This window comes from Teleopsis dalmanni, chromosome 1 (assembly GCF_002237135.1).
Source record: "Teleopsis dalmanni isolate 2A chromosome 1, ASM223713v2, whole genome shotgun sequence".
Taxonomy (NCBI): Eukaryota; Metazoa; Arthropoda; class Insecta; order Diptera; family Diopsidae; genus Teleopsis; species Teleopsis dalmanni.
This window is the reverse complement of record NC_051846.1, coordinates 97908234-97921369: the sequence shown is the minus strand read 5'-3', so window position 1 is coordinate 97921369 and position 13136 is coordinate 97908234.

Here is a 13136-nt window from a genome sequence, read left to right as displayed (position 1 = left end):
ACACTGAAAATCATTATGTCCTACCGTAAAGTGAAAGTGAAGGAGATTGCTGACATTCTACAGATATCAGCAGGCAGTGTACACACTATAATACACGAACATTTGGGTATGAAAAAGGTGTTTTCCAAATGGGTGCCGCGTTTGCTCACACCGGAGCAAAAACAACAACGAATCGATGATTCAAAGAGCTGTTTGGACATGTTTACGCGCAATAAGTCGGAGTTTTTGCGTCGGTACATCACGATGGATGAAACATGGATCCACCATTTCACTCCAGAGTCAAATCGGCAGTCTGCTGTGTGGCATGCAGCCGGTGAAAGCTGCCCAAAGCGACAATAGACGCAGCAGTTGGCTGGCAAGGTTATGGCGTCTGTATTTTGGGATGCGCATGGAATATTATTAATCGACTATCTCCAGAAGGGGAAGACCATCAACAGCGTCTATTATATAGCGTTATTGAAGCGCTTGAAAGACGAAATCGCAAAGAAACGGCCTCATATGGCGAAGAAAACAGTTTTGTTCCACCAAGGCAATGCACCGTGTCATAAGTCGATGAAAACGATGGCAAAATTGAACGAATTGAGCTACGAATTACTGCCGCACCCACCGTATTCTCCAGATCTGGCCCCCAGCGACTACTGGCTCTTCGCAGACTTCAAAAAGATGCCCCGTGGTAAGAGATTTGGCTCAAATGATGAAGTAATCGCCGAAACTAATGCCTATTTTGAAGGCAAAGAAAAATCGTTTTACAAAGGCGGTATCGAAAGATTGCAAAAGCGTTGGATTGATTGTATCTCTCTAAAAGGAGATTATGTTGATGAATAAAAACGAATTTTGGCAAAAAAATGTGTTTTAATTAATTAGTCACACACATTATTGAACGAAGTGTTATTTGTTGTAGGAAGTAAAAGTAATTGAAAGAAATTGTTGTTTATTTTTTTCCTCTCGGCCTTTATTGTAGTTTGTGTTTCTAAAGCGACGTATTTGTGAGCCGGATTAATGTTATGTTTAATTATTGCTAGAAATCATTTTTTTCTATTCTTTTAGGATGAGCATACTTTGTCACTGAAACCGTAGATTTCGTTTAAGTTCTTTAATTATTTCTTAAGATTTACTGTTTAAAAAAAGCGAATAGTTTCTTTTTTTTTTTACGAAAATAAGTCTTCTTGCTGTTGTATATTACTTTTAAATGTTCTCCTCTTTTTCTGAAGGTAAAGTCTTTTCTCTTTTTTTCTTTTTTAATAAAAATATTTAATTAGGCATAGATTTTACTCGGCTGCTGTTGTATGTTGCCTTTAAATGTTCTCTTTTTTTAAGAAAGTAAGTCTTTCTCTTTTTTTCTTTTTTTAATAAAAATATTTTAAACATTCTCTTTTTTTATGAAATAAGACTTCTTTTTTCTTTTTTTTCTCTTTTTAATAAAAATATTTATTTAGGCATAGATTTTACTCGTCTGCCGTCGCTTTTGTTGATTTTGTACTAAAATGTTGAAAATTCTTATTGAAAATTATTTCAACGTTTTATTGCTCTTTTGCTTTTGTGGTATTATAGCAATAAAATAGTCTCTTTATATTATACGAGTAAATTTTATAAATTTAACTCCTTAATAACTTTAACTACTTAAATTTAATGTAAATTTTTTTTTTTTTTTTTTTAAACATATTTTAAAACATATTTTTATGTCTTTTTTGCAGTCGCTGCTGCTTTTTGCTTTTCTATTAAAAATTCGATCTTTGACAACAAAATTTTAAAACACAATTCTTCTGTCTTATAATGAATTCATTTTTTTTTTACAAATTTCGCTTTTTACAACAAATTATAAAACAATAATAAATTTTTAGTCTTTTTAAGATTTCAATTTTTAATAAATTTACATTTTATAATGAACTAAAAAATTTTAAAAAAATAAACTTTTCTGTCCTTTTGGGAGTTAAATTTATTAACAAATTTCACTTTTCCAAAAATTAAAAAATATTAAAATAATGGATTTTTGGCTCTTAAGAATTTAATTTTTAACAAATTCACCTTTCACCTTTTAAAAAATTTTAAAATACAATTTTTCTGTCTTATTAATTTTTAACCTGTCACATTCACTTTTTTTTAACAAATTTCACTTGTTACGACAAATTATAAAATTTTAAAATAATTTTTAGCTCGGGCGCCAGTTAAATATTTAATTTATTTTTTTTGAAGTATTGATGTTGATTGTTAAGAAGCTAAAGCAGGAGAGACCGAGCGCACTTTTGCGAAGTTGGGAGCTACCGAAGCTGAACGGGACTTTTCCAGACAAACAGGTGGATGTCCCGTTTGGTAGCCACCATGCGTTCGAATAATATCGCATGATTTGTCCGTTAATGAAACTAACCACAGGGCCAGATTTGGGAGATGCGTGTGTTAACTTATATATATAATTTTTTTTATTATATATGGTATATAATATTCACTTATTTTTTTTTATTATTTTTATTACTAAAACATTAACAAGGTGCATTGCTCGTACATGAAAAAAAAAATGAAAAAATATATAAAAAACATTGTTTTTATACATGTTTTATTTGTTTTGATGTCGAGCTGCAGCGAAAGCTTAAGCAATTTAGATATTAGGAATAGCAATGCTGCCAAAGCCAATCCCAGAAATGATGGAAATGCAGTAAAGCAAGTATTGTAAGATTTTCGGAATGTGCACAGAAAGATAAGAAAAAAAGAAATGAAAGGAAAAACGGATGTACTGGGGGTTTAAAAAACAAGAATTGTGCGAGATTCGGTGATTAACGGGTTAATTATGGAAAGATAGGAGATATAAAAAGGATAGTGCGCGGCTAAAGCCTTCCTCTTAAGCGGGTGATTTTGAAACTGACTGTCGATGTCCGCGGCAGAGTTAGAATATTTTTTGTTTGTAAAATTGCAATTTATTGCTTCATATTAACTATAAATTGTCGTGAACTGAAAATAATATTAAGAAATAATGTTCTTTTTTTATTTGTGAATAAGAAACTATGCATGTAATAAGCGTAAATTAAAACTCACAAAATTAAACAACTAAACATGTAATAAAAAGAAGTTTAAATCAAGTACTTAGTTGGCGATTTTAACCTAGGTGTTATTTTTTTTTGAACGTGAATCAACATCAGTTAAAAATGAAAAAGAAAATTATTAAAGGAAAAATAATCAAAATAAAATCGGAAATTCCTAAAACAAATACTCAATTCACAAAGGCATTTAATAATAATAAAAAAACAAATTGTACAATTCAAAATAATCCAGCTTTTAGTGCTACAACAATATTGTGCATAGCATTTAACGTATGCTAATGTGAATGTTTTTTAAAAAAAAAAAGAAAATTCAAGTTTATTAGTAAAAGCGTAAAGTACTCTACATACAATTTTATTTAATTCGTGAAGAAATTTCCTAGCTGATCCTACCACATAACCGTTGAGGTAAGACAATAATAACATAGTGATCTTGTTTCTCTTTGTATGTCTGTGAACCAGTAACTGGTAACAGTGAATTTTCATAAATTAGATGGCTGTGAATTCAAAAAATCACTTAGTCACTGGTATGAACAAGGCAGCAAACAACATACTGAAGATCAAAAACCATGTATTGAAGAAAAGATTTTCTCTTATGGTATGAAGAATTAGTTGTTCTAATGATCCCGTTTGGATGATACATCAAAAAGCAGCATCAAAACAGCAACAACAACAACAATAACAGCTAAGTAACGAACAAATAAAAAAAATTCATTATCTCACTTAAATAGTATACATATATCATTTATAAAGTTTTTTAAGGTTTTTTTATTATTATATAGTTTTTATAATTTTTATTATCATTGCATTTTAAAGTAAGAAAATTAAGTTTGTGCATTTATAGTATGATTTTTCTTTATTTTTTATTATTCTAGTTAAGATAATATTTTTCATAATTTAAATTTGGTTCTGAAGATATTTTATTTCACATATCTTTCGTTTTGTTAATTTAACTTTAAAATTTTGGTCCAAAATTTTTTTTTTTTCAATACTATTTGCTTTTTTCCACTTTTTTTTTGCGATAGTAATTGTATGTGATCTAAGTTATAACTATATTTCTTATTTTAAATTATAAGTTATTGTAAGAAGTTGTTTTATTTTTAATTATAATGAATGATTAAATTAAATGAATTTTTTATATACTGTTCGTGAACCAAATACACAGTACATTGGGATTGCATCTTTTGGAACATTTGTTCTTTGTGGATTCTTTTATTTGTTACAATTGTAAAACTTGAAAACTAAATAAAGTGTATTCTTAATCATTTAATATTAAATTGAAAATTAAATAAAGTGTATTCTTAATCAAAAATTGGTCCTTCGAGCCGGATTATATTTGCCTTAAGGGCGCAATTACTCGAGCACTTGCTTACGCAACCAGTCCTCCAGAAAAGGTGTCCTATGTTGAAATCGTAACTAGGACTGACAAACTAGAAGATATTTGGCAGCAGTTTATTAGTATAACGGATGAGATGTACGCGATTCGAAATGTTCCTGACTACGTCGACCCCGATTCCGATTTCGCTACATATGACAAGAAGCACCTGTCCACTCAAAGTTGCATGCTTGCGTTGAAACGGGGCCTTGCACCAAATGTGCGACCTAAGGATGATGATGATATCATGAATAAGCTAGTGGAACAGCAAGCATCATTTTTAAAACAAATTTCATTCACTTCTAATGTTTCATCATTTCAGGGAAATGAGTTACCTAAAATTAACATTCCGCTTTATGGCGCTTCCATTAACATCGCATGAAAATTGTGCAATTTGGGGGAGAATTTCTGATGGTGCAAACGAAACAAAAAATATCTGTTTCAGATATTTTGAATCCCACTACTTGTCTGGAATCTTCGCCAACAGTAACCACTCTAACTCGTCATCAAGGCTGTAGATACCTGTTACCAACAGCATTTTTTGACGTTCGCAACATTCAAAATAGATATGTTACATGCCGTGTCCTTCTTGATAATGCGTCGGAACTAAATTATATTTCGGAGCGATGTGCTTGGGCCCTTGGTCTACCTCGTTCACCTTCCCGTATTGCTGTGTCTGGAATTTCTTCTGTTAAGGCCGAGGCTACACGTGGCTGTTGTACACTCTATATGAAATCAAGGGTTTTCCATGAACACTTACACTAGATGTAAGTGTTCATGTCTTGAGCAAGATTATATCAGCAATTCCTACGTCACAAATCAATACTCCTACTATGGAGCAACTCAAGGACTTGAATCTTGCAGATCCATCTTTCAATTCTTCATCACCGATTGTTCAATAATGAACATGTTATTTTAGGACATACAATCCTAAAACTATTAAAATTAAAATTGTATCTTTTTGTCAAACGCTGGCAGGATGTGCCTAAATTTATAGTTATTTATTTATGTCTGTTATCATTTAAATTCTTAGAATTAAATAAGAAGGAAAAAACACGGGTAATAAAAAAATCCCAAAACTAAAGATATTGAAGAATATTAAACACATTTTAAAATACATGGCACCGTATCAATAATAAAAATATAATTGTAAAATAATAAAAATACTACGTGCCAGAATTTTATTGAACCTTTGCGACAGCAATAAAATGCAACTAAAATTATACAGTCCACTAAAATAAATGATAACAGGCAACAAATTATTTCAACCCTTATTTGTAAATGTAGTTAAGTTATGTTAAGACAATTTTGTATAAATAGAGAATAATTTTCAAAATAAAATCAGTATCAAACGAATACTCAAGCCTTTTATTTGACATTTTGGTCCTTCGAAGTCAAGGAAATTGGCTAAATATAAAATAAAATTCTTCAAGTGATCCCCCACCAGTGGTAAGACACTTGTAAGAAAATATTAAACCTTTCCTAAAAAGAAAGAAAAATATATTTAATTAGTTAAAGTGATCCCCCACCAGCGGTAAGACACTTAACTAATAATAAAATAAATTTAGAGCCTTACAAACTCTAAATTAAAAGTTCAATAAGAACAAATATAAATTTAGAGCCTTTTAAGAGCCTAAAAGTTCAATAAGAACAAATATAAATTTAGAGCCTTACAAACTCTAAATTAAAAGTTCAATAAGAACAAATATAAATTTAGAGCCTTTTAAGAGCCTAAAAGTTCAATAAGAACAAATATAAATTTAGAGCCTTACAAACTCTAAATTAAAAGTTCAATAAGAACAAATATAAATTTAGAGCCTTACAAACTCTAAACTAAAAGTTCAATAAGAACAAATATAAATTTAGAGCCTTACAAACTCTAAATTACAAGTTCGATAAGAACAAATAATAAAATAAATTTAGAGCCTTTTAAGAGCCTAAAACAAAAAAGGTCAATTAAGACTAAACAATTTTTTGTTATAACTTTCATTAAGGAAGATTATAATAAAAAAGGATTTATTATTTTAGCTAAATAGCTAAGATTTTAAAGATATAACGCCTTGGCTGTTCGAAAAGAACGCCCAATAACATTGGCTGAACCTAACAGCCTTTAGGAAAAAAAGGTACTTAGGAAAATCTTCCAGGCCAGAAATTAGGACGTTTCTTCTTTTTGTCAGATAAATAGGAAATTTATATACATTTTTCTCATGTTTTAGATGAACCAAGAAGAAAAATTGAGAAAGATCGAAGAATATGATCCAAATCCAGCACGCCATCATTCCTATCGGAAATACACGCCAAGTGTAATTAAAAACCAAGGTCCGAAACGGCTTACCATAGAGGAATATAGAAAGAGGCAAAAACCAATAAGACTACCAAGTCCAAAACCTCCAGCTAAGAAGAAAAGAAAACGGGAAGGGAAGGAATTCCAAAGGAGAAAAAAGTTCGCACTTCTGTATCAGCAATTACATCTTCAAACAAATAAAGAAGACAGGTTATTAATTCAAGAAAAAATAAAAAAACTTAAAAATAATAAAGATAAATAAAAAATATTTCTAAAAATTATAATATTTATTTTTGAAATGGGGCTAATAACAGCATTTCAAACAGACTTACTAACAGCTCAATATAAGCTAATAGAAAAGTTAGAAAAGTTCATACAACAAGCTAAAGAAATAAAAACTAGGAATCGTAAAACTGAAGCTTTAGAAGTATTAGAAGAAGATTGGAAAAATTTTTCTGAGAACGATAAGAAATTAAATAAGTTTGGAATAGAAGACATACCATATTTTAATGACGCATTATATAACCAAACGAGAGAAAAATATATTGGAGTAAAAAATTTATTAAATATGGAAAGTGAAGAACACAAATCAGAAGATGTAGAAGAAATATTAGTAACAGAGACCAAAAAGAAAGACAAATCAGAAGATGCAGAAGAAATATTAGTAACAAACAAATCAGAAATTATAATAAAAAAAACTGACGAAAATTGGGAGATGTCGGTACATTTAATCAAAAAATTAGAAGGAACGGTTCATCGTATGTTACATAATACTCCTGATACTTATGCACGAAATTTATTAATACAAACAATAGAAAAATACTACGAAGATCTACAGCTTATATTAGAAAAATTAAATGACGAGCAAACTATTCATTTACAAAAAATATATAAACTAAAAACACTTAAAAGCGAAATTGAAATAATATTAAATATTAAAGCTACTGATGAATCCAATAAGCAAATAATTCAACCCACTGTGCAAAGACAAATTGAAACACCTCCTACAAGATTACCTGATTTCTACGGTAAATTTGAAGAATGGCAAAATTTTGTAGATCTATTCACAGATTTAGTACACTATAATCATATGTTATCATCTTCAATGAAATTAGACTACTTAAGATCCCATGTAAAAGGAGAAGCACGTATGGCAATAAGCCACCTATTAAATGGGTCATCAGCAAATTACGATACTGCTTGGTATACACTGAAAACAAGATATGAGAACAAACGGTTGAATTTCTCACAACAGTTCGATAAGTTACTTGATATGAAAACAATTAACTCATCATCAGTTACAAGCTTAAAAACTTCACATGATACAGCTAAACAATGCATTCAGATGATTGAATTTAACTCAGATAATGATATTGAATCTAATTGTGACAAATTATTTGCGCACATTATTTTGAGAAAATTAGATAAAGAAGGTGTACAATTATACGAACAGCACGTCAAAAAACCAAGGCAGATACAGATGTTAAAAGATGTATTTGAATTTTTAGAACAACAATTCCAAACTCTTGAAGCTCAAAATAGGTTGAAAGCCACAAGAATAGATTCAATTATTCCAACATACGTTTCAAAAACTCAAAACACTTCCATTCGATGCCAATGTTGTAATCAAATAGGACATCGAATGTATAATTGCAGCAAATTCTTGGACATGTCAGTTAGTCAGCGAACAACGATAGTACGTAATAAACAACTATGTGAAACATGTTTAAGTCATAATAATCGCAGTAAATGCTACTCTATGTTCAGATGCAAAAAATGTAATAAAGCTCATAATTCTCTTTTACATATGGATTACAATCAAAAAAATGTTAGAGTCAACACGAAAATTAATAAAGACGAGAAAACCTGCTCCACAATAATAAAAAAAGACAAGAAGAAAATAACTCTACTCCCAACTGTATTAATCAGCACGAAATCTTCAAATGGAGATAATCATGAATTGAGAGCTTTGATTGATCAAGGCTCACAAGTATCTATGGTATCAGAAAAAATAGCTCATTCATTATTGTTAAAGAAAATTAGATATAAAACCAAACTATCAGGACTATCTAATGTAAACATGGCTACATCGAATTCAAAAGTATTTATGGAAATATCATCGAGATTCAATAATAAAAATAAAGTTAAAGGAGAATTTTTGGTGATATCCCATCTAATAAAATTATTGCCAGAAGAACCAATAGAAGTTGAAGACGCTGTTTGGGATACTTATAAGTTGGCGGATCCTGAATTTAATAAAAGCGATCGTATTGATTTAATAATAGGAAGCGATCTTTATCCAAAAATAATAAAAGAAGGTATTAAAAAATATAACGATGTAGTCGGACAAGAAACTATATTTGGGTGGATAATATCTGGTCAATTACCAACAAATACAATAAAAAATCAAGCAATATCAGCTTTAAATTTAGAGCGATTTTGGGAAATAGACGATGAAAACAACACAAACTTACAAGAAGATGAAAAATGTCAAGAACTATATAAAACAACTACAACAAGAGATACAGACGGTAGATACATGGTGCAAATCCCATTTAAAGAAGAAGTGTCTTTAGGGAATTCTAGAAAACAAGCAGTAGCAAGACTAATCAACCTAGAGAAGAAAATGAAGAAAGAAATTAAGTCAGAATACATAGAGTTTATGCGAGAATACGAACGTTTAGGTCATATGGTCAAAGCAGAAAATGAAAATGAAGGGTTGTACTATATGCCTCATCAGGCTGTAATCAGAGAAGCAAGTTCAACAACGAAACTACGTGTAGTTTTTGATGCGTCCGCTAAAACAACAAATGGAAATAGTCTTAATAATATCATGATGACCGGACCGCGATTACAAAAAGACATATTTGACATAATAATAAAATGGAGGTTATGGAAATTCGTGGTGACAGCAGATGTGGAAAAAATGTATAGACAAATAAAAATTGCAGAAGAGCATCAAGATTATCAACGTATACTTTGGAGAGAAAATCCAACAGACAGAATTGCGGAATTTAAATTAACCACAGTTACTTATGGAACTGCTTCGGCCCCATTTTTAGCAGTTCGCACATTACAACAAATTGCTGAGGACTATAATGGAGACATTCTTATTAAAAATACAATTAAAGATGATTTTTATATGGATGACTTATTGACTGGCGCTGATACAAAATTAGATTGTAGAAATAAAATCAATACAATTTTCAAATGTTTAAGCAGCGCTGGATTTAAATTGCGGAAATGGATGTCCAATAATCAATCAATCTTGAAAAATCTTCCCATTGACGCCGAAAATAAAATACTGTGCATAGAGGAAGATAATTCAATAAAAACACTAGGATTGAAATGGAATCCAAAAAAGGATGAATTCCAATTCACAATAAATATATTATCAAATGAGAAAATAACTAAAAGAATGGTATTGTCAATATACGCAAAAATTTTTGACCCATTAGGTTGGTTAACACCAATAACAATTATCGCAAAATTATTTATTCAAAAACTTTGGCAATTAAAATTTGATTGGGATGAAAACTTAAATGAGCAAATTCATAATGAATTCAAAGAATATAATAAAAATATGCAAACAGTGGAGCAAATTCGAATTCCAAGATGGATGGGAGTCTCGAGTTCAGATAATTGGGAGTTACATGGATTCTCGGATGCATCTGAAGCCGCTTATGCAGCGGTAATATACATCAAAATCGGTTTACATATAAACCTATTGACTGCAAAGAGCAAAGTAGCACCAATAAAAAACAAGAAGACTATTCCCAAGCTAGAACTATGTGGAGCTCACTTGTTAGCAAAACTAATGAGTAAAATAATTAAAATTTTAAATACAAATCCAAAAACTTATTGTTGGAGCGATTCTGCAATCACGTTATGGTGGCTAAAAGAACCAAAAAACAAAGAGAAGTTTGTAAGAACTCGTGCAACAGAAATTAAAAATTTAATTCCAGAAACTGAATGGCGTCATATAAGATCAAAAGATAATCCAGCTGATATAGCATCTAGAGGCATCTGTGCAAACAAATTGAAAGATTACATGCTATGGTGGCATGGGCCTGCATGGTTAGTAAAACCAAAGGAAGAATGGCCAAATGATGAAAAATTAAATGGAATGTCAACAGTTATCACGACTTTAATTTCAGATAATAATTTTTTGAGCGATTTGATAGAAAAAATATCAAAATTATCAAAACTAGAAAGAACCATGGCATATGTTTTACGATTTATTAACTGTTTGAAAAATAAATCAAAAAATTCAAATCATTTATCAAAGGAAGAACTAGATGAAGCAAGAAATAAAATAATTCGTCAGCACCAACTTACACATTTTTCTTCAGAAATATCAAGCATTAAACAAGGGAAGGAAATAATAATGAATAGCAAACTAATTCAATTACGACCATTTATAGATAAAAATGGAATATTAAGAGTAGGAGGAAGACTACAAAACGCGAACATTACATATAATCAAAAACATCCAGTGATTCTAGCTAAAGATCGATATTCAGAATTAGTAATATATCAAGCACATCAATCAACACTACATGGTGGGCAATCATCGATGGAAACACATATAAAACGACGATTTTGGATATTAGGAATGAGGAAAACTATAAAAAAGATATGCCACAAGTGTATAAGATGCATTCGATTCAATCAAAATTTTGCTAAACAAATAATGGGATATATACCTAGTTACAGAATAAATATATCCCATCCATTCGAACACACAGGTATTGATTACGCAGGACCCATATACATGAGGTATTCTAAAGGTCGCGGTCAAAAATCATTCAAAGGTTACATCGCAGTATTTGTATGCATGTGCACAAAAGCAATTCATTTAGAGGCAGTAAGCGACTTATCATCAGAAGCATTTATAGCTGCATTAAAAAGGATCTTTTCAAGGCGTGGGAAGAGTGCACATTTATATTCAGATAATGGCACTAATTTTATTGGCGCATTAAAAAAATTAGATAAAGAGTTTGGAAATGCGATCAAAAATAATACATCGATGGTACCAATTCTTGCAGCAGAAAAAATTGAATGGCATTTTATTCCTCCGGCAAGTCCGCATTTTGGCGGTATATGGGAAGCTGCTGTAAAATCCGTAAAATATCATTTGAAGCGCGTAATAGGTGAAACAAAACTAACATTTGAAGAGATGACTACACTTCTGAATCAAATTGAAGCAGTACTCAATTCACGACCACTTTGTTATACAAGTAGCGATATAGACAGTATTGATGTTCTTACACCTGGACATTTCTTAATAGGTCGTCCAATATTAGACGAACCAGAAACTGAAGTCAAAAATAATATAAGTTTAATAGACCGTTGGAAACTTGTACAAAAAATTAAAACAGATTTTTGGAAAAAATGGAAAAATGAATATGTCACGTCTCTACAAAAACGAAACAAATGGTTTAGAGAAAAACCGAACTTAGCAGAGGGGCAAGTAGTAATTATTAAAGACGAAAATACCGCGCCTACTAGATGGCCATTAGGAAAAATTACAGAAGTATTTAAAGGTAAGGATGGAAAAGTACGAGTAGTAGAGCTTAAAACTAAAAATGGAAAATTAAAAAGACCAATTCACAAACTTTGCTCCTTGATGGATTCTGACACAATCTATGATAAGAACCAGGCGAAAACAGACGAAGCTTATTGCAACTTAAACATAAAATCAAACGTAAAATTAAGAACCACAAAGCTAGCATGGGCCACCTTGTATTTTTTAATGTTATGTGTTTTACCAACAGTAAAAGCAGTGGTAAAATCATCAGTTGCGTCAGTACATGAACTAAATAATAAAACAACGTTATATTTGGACATGATTGGAGAAGTCACTTCAGAAACATCAGCTTGGAATCTAATAATATATTATGATATGCAACCATACTTTGATATGGCTAAAAACGCAGAGGATATTCTTAGCAAAGCTAATAATATATGTCCCAAATTACTAAATTTTGCTGACCAATGTAAGAATATATTAAATACAATGCTGAGAAAATTATCAGATATAAACGATGGTAATAAGTTATTTATATGGTCTGTACGAGAAAGGAGAAAAAGAGCGCCGTTGGCATTCATTGGTTCATTTTATCACCTCCTATTTGGAATGATGGATGAAGATGACCGCAAAGCTTTAGAAGAAGATATGAATAATCTTCTAGAAAATCAACATAATTTAAAAAAGATGACTGAAAGACAAACGTCGGTAGTAGAAACAACAGTAAATATATTAAAACGCACATCTGAAGAAATTCAGCAACAATACAATGAAATTCATGAAAGAGTTGAATCCATAAACACTGCTTTGAATGAAACTTATCTTGTTTATAAGGAATCAATAAATTTTTTTATGGTAGCAAGACAGTTATCAGATATGATAGAAGAATGTTCTCAAATTCAATCTGAAGTAATGGAA